The 7529-nt window shown below is 41.7% G+C and overlaps 1 long non-coding RNA gene across 1 annotated transcript; it reads right to left on the bottom strand.

Moving 5' to 3' along the window:
* Nucleotides 1–369: 369 nt before the first annotated feature.
* On the bottom strand, nt 370–6610 carry LOC104954153 (uncharacterized). The gene is made up of 3 exons (XR_799307.1): nt 6600–6610; nt 6561–6563; nt 370–443 (listed from the first exon to the last, which is right to left on the bottom strand). It is a non-coding gene; the product is annotated as an uncharacterized lncRNA (long non-coding RNA).
* Nucleotides 6611–7529: the final 919 nt, after the last annotated feature.

Below are 7529 nucleotides of genomic sequence, written 5' to 3'. Positions count from 1 at the left end.
ACCATATGAATGCTAACAGCAAATTAGTGAAAGGTAACAGGATTTTCTTTGCCACACAACACCTGAGCTCACTGGAGAGAGAGACTTTTTTTTGGTGTGAAAAATTGTGACAGTGCTGACTGAAGGACACAACAGAGTGCAGAACATGCATTTCCACATTTAACTAGCTTACTGCGAACATGCTCTTTCAATCTGCTCCATCACCCCTGGCAGAGAGACTGAGCTCACACACACCTATTCAGCATGTGTGAAAGCATGTGTGTGTGAGCGAGCGGGGAGACAACCTGTTAAAATGCCACATTATGAGAAATAAACATACTAACCAGTATGCCAGACCACTGTTATATATTGCTACAATTAGTCTATCATTTCATGCCATAAGCCCGCAGATGGAAGCTTTGCACCATTGACTCCTCAGCCAAGCACATCCACCAAATGTCAGACTGGAGGCCTCTGAGAACTGCTGCTAAATCCCTCCGATGACCTGATTCTGCTGCATCGCCTCTGCTTTTTTCTTCTCTTATCTATGCACCAAAACCAAGAGAAATCATTATGTCGGAGCCGTTTCTCTCGCAGTGCACACTGAGGATTTATACAGTCATTTACATCATTCATAAGTGTCACCCTGGTTTTTATAGCGCTTTATGTTTCCCATTCACCATGTGTTTCTTGTATAGATGGTTTTACAGAGTGACAAAACAAAACATTTGTTCCCCACTTTAACACGGCAGTGATGGGCAGTAAAGCATTAAATGCACGTGTAGTAAAAAAAGCCCAGACATTTTTTAAACTGTGGGTCTAAATCTTCAGGATTGGATTATATCTTTTCACCCTCTGTCTGAAACCTGAGCCCAGTCTTGGTCAAATGCTTTGTCCCGCCCCTTAGCCTATCACGTACAATGTGTTGGAGAGAATGAAATGGAGGCTGATACTTACACTAAAAGCAATTCTCCTGTACACGCCAAGAAAAAACACTGCTCTTGTGTGTCACTTGGATGAGTTATTGATATTCATAAGGCTAACAGCTATTGAGAGAAGGTGATTTCTGTGTAATGAAAATGGCAAGAACTTCCAGGAAAGAAAGGTGAATATTTGGTTGGATTTTTCTAAATAAGTCCAAAAGTCTTTATTAAAAGGAACAGGGAAAAACTGTATTTGTCTGCAATGTAGATTATAACCAGAATTGGAATACAAACAAATTGTGCTTTCTAATAAGGAGTACTTTCTTTATTCACTTATTATAATTTGTTATTGTTACCAGCTTAACTCAATACTGTGGGCAATCCCCAAAGGAGCAATTTGGGGTGAAGTGTCTCAGGGACACAATGACTGCAGTGGGGTTTGAACCTGTGACCACCTGACCCCAACACCAAGGCTCTATCCACTGCGCCACACGCCTCCATTTAATACAAACATTTACCATGACGTTGTAATGGTTTCCTGGTGTAAATACCAATAAGTCAGGGCCATTCCTCAGATGCTTAAGGTGCTGCAAACTGACCAGAAGCACTATTTTGGAATATTATTTTCGTCCTTTTATTAACGTTTTTATGCAGTTAATTTGATGAAATGCTAATTTGCTTAGGTTTAAATGTATCATGTATTTTGATCTCACTGAATTGCATCTCTAGTAGACCTAAGTATTATGTGTGTTGGATGGCATAGCACTGTTTTCAAATCCAAACTGACATTTTATTGTTCAAAACTTTACAAGAGCTGCAGGGAGTTTTCTTGGCACCCTGCTGGGTTGTCAGACCCTGGTGCCAGAAACTATGGTGTTAGTTTTCTTTTGTGACCTGGCTTTGAACCACATGTCAAAAAAATACTGTTTCTTACAACTCAGCGTTATTGTGAAAAAATAAACCCTTTATTTCTTTGGATTTTCCTTTTTACTCCAAATCAGCTTGCAGAACCGTCTCCTTGCCAGCCTTAGCCAAAGGTCACCTTTTTTCTTTTTTCTTTCTCTCAACCACCTTGGCCTGACTCCATTGGCTTCCTGTAAAGCAAATACAACACTCTGACAATGTATTACATTTAAAGAACTTTTAGACTTGGCTCCTTCATGGACAATGGCAGTTATCCAGCAGTACAGCACTTTAAAATGCATTTTCTTGCTGTTCAGAATCTAAGCTAAAACCCAACCATTAGAGTCAAAATTGGAAAAGATTGGCCCACAAAGAGTTAAAATATGGCCACTTTAAATTGCCCTTTTGAGTTCTGTAAAGGTCAGAAAAGTATTCAGCGTCCTCAATTTATATATATTGTCCATATAGTGCTCATAATGCTATAAATAATCAACTATATATTAACCATGCAAAAAGCCAAAAATGACATTTAGCATAAACAGCTTTTCAGAATCAAATTTAGATTCTTGGTCTCATTAAATTAAAGTTTAAATGATTTCTTCCCGCTCCCATATTTGATGTTAGCAGACATTGTGCAAATAAAATATGTACAATGAGCAGCTGGTTTTTTTCTCATTTGGGTTGCTTTTTTAATTGATAAATTGTTCAAGGAGACTTTGGTATCACACAGCCTAGGCAGGATGGCCTATTTTCAGAGGAAGTGCATCAATATTAGGCTGTGTATTTTAGCAATTCTTCAAGACCATAGGATGAGAGGAACTTCATCAAGGCCCAGTTTTGTACCCAAGACTGAAAATATTTATGAAAAAAAAGTTGCTTCATAAAGAAAACTCGGTTCCACTTTACAATAAGATTACCCTTATTAATTAGGTTGTAAGCACTTTATTAATGATTAAGAACCATTTATAAACCAGTTCTAACATAGTTTTCATACTTCAACACAGGCTCACTATTTGGCAAGATGACTAAGCCTTATATTGGCTACTTAGCGAGAATCAACTCAGTGAATAACAGACACCAAGGATGCTGGCTGATGAAGGAGACGAAGTAAGCTAGGTAGCCAATAGAAGGCTTAGCAGTACAGATAAATGTGGGCTCACTATTTGGCAAGCAACCGGTCACAGTTGCCCTGTTTACAGTGTTGGGCAAGTTACTTCCAAAATGTAATATATTACATATTACTTATTACTCTCTTTTGAAAGTAATAAGTTACATTACAATATTACTGTCTCTGAAATGTAATGAGTTACACTACTTTAGTTACTTTTTTAGTTACTTTCACCAAAATAACCGCAAAATAATGGCTAGTTATTTTAAATGCTAAAATGTAGTTTAGTGCAGCTCATTATACATCCAGTGAAGGGCAATGTGGTATAGCATAACAACTGTGTAGGCCCTTAAGGCTACTAACAACTTATAAACTTATTTAAAGCAGACAAAGGATCAAAGTCTGGTCAATTATAGTAGAGATACTGTAAATATTTATAAGTCTAGGCCTATATATATATTAAATACAATAGAGCTAGAGCTCACTATAATGAAATCTATAACATTATGAAATGACAAGGTGTGCAATATATTTTTCTTTTTGTTACTTTCTTTTATTTAATTCAAGTTCCAAGCACAAGAAGTTTGAATGTATTGAGTGGACAAAGAAGAAGCTTTATCAAAAATACGAAAAGGATTATGCCTCAAGGAATAGCTTACGGCTCAGCCATTTTCAGTCCAACACCACACCACGACACACTACACACACACTTCGGACGACAACAGGACTGCACTACTTGGAACATGGCACATACGGTACAAGGACGGGGTGTTTGGAGTTTGTCGGACGTGTATACACAATATAAGGTACTAGTTTAAAAGACCAAACAGAGAGAACGCTTTTACCTTACGAATCGTTTGTGGTGTGGCAAGATGTATGGGAGGACAAGACAAATGAGATAGGGGTTAGTCGGTAAGAAGAAGACAAGTAAATCGTATTAAGTTTCGTATAGTAAATATTGTGCATGTTTTGTTTTTGCTTCACGATTCGGCCGAACTCAGTAAGTGCAAAAGACGACGTAGGTCACGGGGGAGACCGACTAGGTCTGGTTACTAGTTGTGACTGAGCCAGTTGTTGAAGTTGAAGTCTGTCTGTCCGAATAACTACTCTCGATAGTCCGAAAAGGTATTGACGATTTTTGTGTCGATAACTATACGAGTTAGGAGAACACAGGGGATAAGAAGTGGAAGCGCGATGAAACACTTGACATGTCAAATGAAAGGGGATATAATAAAAAAAAATGAAGGTGACGGGCTTGCTATAAAGTAAAGAGGAAAAAAATTACGAACCTAGCGTCGTGCCCAAAACGGAGATTCCAAACGGGTCTGACCTACTTTGTGCGCCATGACCCAGATGGAAAACTTTCGAATCCTAAACGGTGGGTGTGTTGGCTTGAAGGTAGAACTGGGGCTGAATTCGTCGTTAACAGCGGAAGACGCCTGATCTACCAACGCGGTGGACACTACATGCTATTAACGATTAGCGCGGATTTTTCGACATTAGGCAGATATAATCCACCCTTGCCGCACGTCCCACAACCTTGAACCGGTGGGGTGCGATTGTGATTCAATCAGCTCTCTAGACGGCCGGCGCTCTTAATATCTTACTCGAATGATACTCTTCGCACTCGAGCTTGACAGTGCTGCGCGTCGCGTAGCGGCGCAATACGAGAAAAGCAACACATACTAAGACCTTGGGGCTTCTGTCAATTCTCTGAGCACCGAGCTCTCATACAACACTTCTGTACGTTAGAGACTGTATACCACTCATGTCTGTCTGAGACATTTCAGTCTCTCCGTCCGTTAGGGACAGTTGTTCGAAGGGTGACTGCGTTCCATCTTCAGATGCAAGCGAGACTATCTCCTGAAAGAAATTGAGAGACCAGAATGGCGGACGGTCTCGCACGTATGGGCATGCGTCGACCGAACTGCGGCTGGTTCGGAGTCTTGGCGATTTACTTACAACAATAAACTACTAACGCACGGGACCAAAGTGTCGAGGTACGTTAGAGCGTACACCTATCAGCGGCGTAAATCTTTTCACAGTCGTTATAGGGACAGTTGTCTGGTTACTGTTTCCATTCAGATTAGCAAAGCGTATCTCTGAAAGCAATTCATGTCATCTATGCCCTGGTGCGACTCCGACATGAGGTACAATCCGCTGGTCGCGTGCATTAACATGACACCATAAAACACACACACACACACACATAACACAGACACACACACAACACAGACGACACACACGACAAACACACACCATCACGCACACCACACACACAACACACCACACACACGCACACAACACACACACCACCACCACCCACCTGAGCGTAGATAAAGGTGAGCAAAACATGTACAATCGACAATATGACGACGGACCACGCATCTTTTCTACGTAACGGATATGTATGATCGTGGAATCAGTAATGTCATTATGAATGGCCATAAATTTATAAAAAAATCGGGTCAGATATTTGAGCCTCGTAATCACAGTATAGATTCGTAGCTGAAATATAGTAGATAGAAGAAATTAAAAGTCGTTCACAACGGTCTATCTTTCTGTAAACGGTTTCCTCAACCTATTGTTCTTTTATTACGGATAGTGACCTTTCCTCGCTGACCTCCGTTTTGATAGCTACGCGTCGAATACACAGTATGCCCGCGTCATATATACCTCACGATTGTTGTTCTTCAAATAGACCACCCACTTGACACGTAACCTAGCTACGTCATATCAAGGAACTTGCTTATCCTACAGACGCTAGTCGAACATATGTCCTAATATCCCCCTAGCCTGTGTGCATGCTGCGAATAATCGTTGTCTCGACTTACCTTCAGTAAGCAGTAGAGTTTTCGATACCTGAATCGTTGCATTTTCACTGACGTACACACTGCCTGTTGGCCCGAACTATATTGAAACAACTTCCGCAAGTGTTCCTCGTAGTTCGTCCGCGTTCCCACAGCTACTCCTACCGTTCTACTCCACCTATACAGCGCTACCACTCCGGTCGGAGTGAAATGCTCTGGAACGTGTCACACGGAACGGCGCGCGGTATTCTATTACGACGGCCTACCCGATACATGCGAGAGGGTAGTATCTACCGCGTCGGTAGTGAATTTGAGATAACGCTTGTTACTCAAACTATCATTACCGACAGTAGATTTAACCAGCACTTATGATCTCGACACATACGGTAGCATCACGATGTCGGTTTTGACAAGTCGCAGCACCTCGCCAAGTCCAGATGGCAATAGGACTGTCAGCGACGTAGTTCACGGACACTTCTTCCAGTCACCACTAGTTCAACTAACGAGAGCAGGTGTCATGTCCGCTTCCAGCTCGAGTAGAGAGCTGCGATAAGAGCCTAGTTGTCTATCAAGGAGCTGACACTCGACGTTACTTATAGACGTGTGATAAAGTCACTTTTCATACTTGAGTCCCTGATCGTTAAAGAGTTCCATGTATGTCTAGGTATACTACTTCGAAAGTGTCACGTGACCTATATGAATCGTCGCGATCTGTTAACAAAAATATTACCTTGCGAAGCATGCTGTGTGCCGAGATCTCATGCAGAGTAGCCCAATTATTAGAATCGTTACTTGTGCTGGATCAGTCTGTTACTGTTGACCCGCGACTTCAATAACACCCTTCCGTTAGTTTTTGAGCTAACGGCGGCGATTAACTGAGGTGTCTCCTTGCGACGAACGCCGACAGAGGCAACGATCCAAAATGACGCACCACTTTCTCATCTTCGGTCTTCTCTGCATATTAGAGTATTACTGACACGAGACAGTCATAGTCTACAGCAAGAGTGAATCACGTTGGATGGTGTTCTCGACGTTCACAGGGCGAGCTACTGGCGCTACATGAAGCTTAGGACGACGACACAGACGTCTCTTGCTCCTAAAAAAACGGAACCTATGTCGGCGGCAAATATGTGAGACTGACTACACGCGTAACGAGACACGCTTTGTACTCCATTACAGAATAAAGTTAAGACGACGGGATGCTACCTTATCCAGACGTGGTCAAAGGGTCGCTTAAAATTTTTTAGCGTGAGGTCGACATTACGGGGTGTGCGGTAGGTCACGTGCGTCATCGTTTCTAGAAAAGGTCAGACCTTTGTTTAGAATACGAGTGCGGGTTGCGTGCATGGCAGAGCCACTTACCTGCGAAAGGTGCGAAAGAGAGACTACGCGAGATTTGGCAGTAAAGATTCACGTTGCCGCCTATACCTTATTCCGGTCGGCGGTGGCTTCTACTTATGTCATGCCTGATATTCCAGTTCCCGAAATTCCCCGAAAGTGATCGAATTTACATAAAATGCTCGTAATTAGCCCGACATCAAGATGGGAGACAAAACGACATCATTGTCCAAAGTGACAAATGAAACAAAATAATTATAAGGTTACACTACACACAATGTTATAGTCAACCTCGAAGTAAACAAAACACTTCATAAAGAAGGACTCCGGAAAAAAACATAATACTAACTACTGGTCTGACACAACCAGCATCGGATACAAATCCGCCAACAAACCGTTTATCGGTCCCGAGATAAAAACACGATGCACGTAAATCATCCCGTTAACATTCGTTACAAACCCGAATGT

Source organism: Notothenia coriiceps, unplaced genomic scaffold (genome assembly GCF_000735185.1).
Source record: "Notothenia coriiceps isolate Sejong01 unplaced genomic scaffold, NC01 NC01_scaffold00022890, whole genome shotgun sequence".
Classification (NCBI taxonomy): domain Eukaryota; kingdom Metazoa; phylum Chordata; class Actinopteri; order Perciformes; family Nototheniidae; genus Notothenia; species Notothenia coriiceps.
This window is presented reverse-complemented; position numbering and strand designations above follow the sequence as displayed.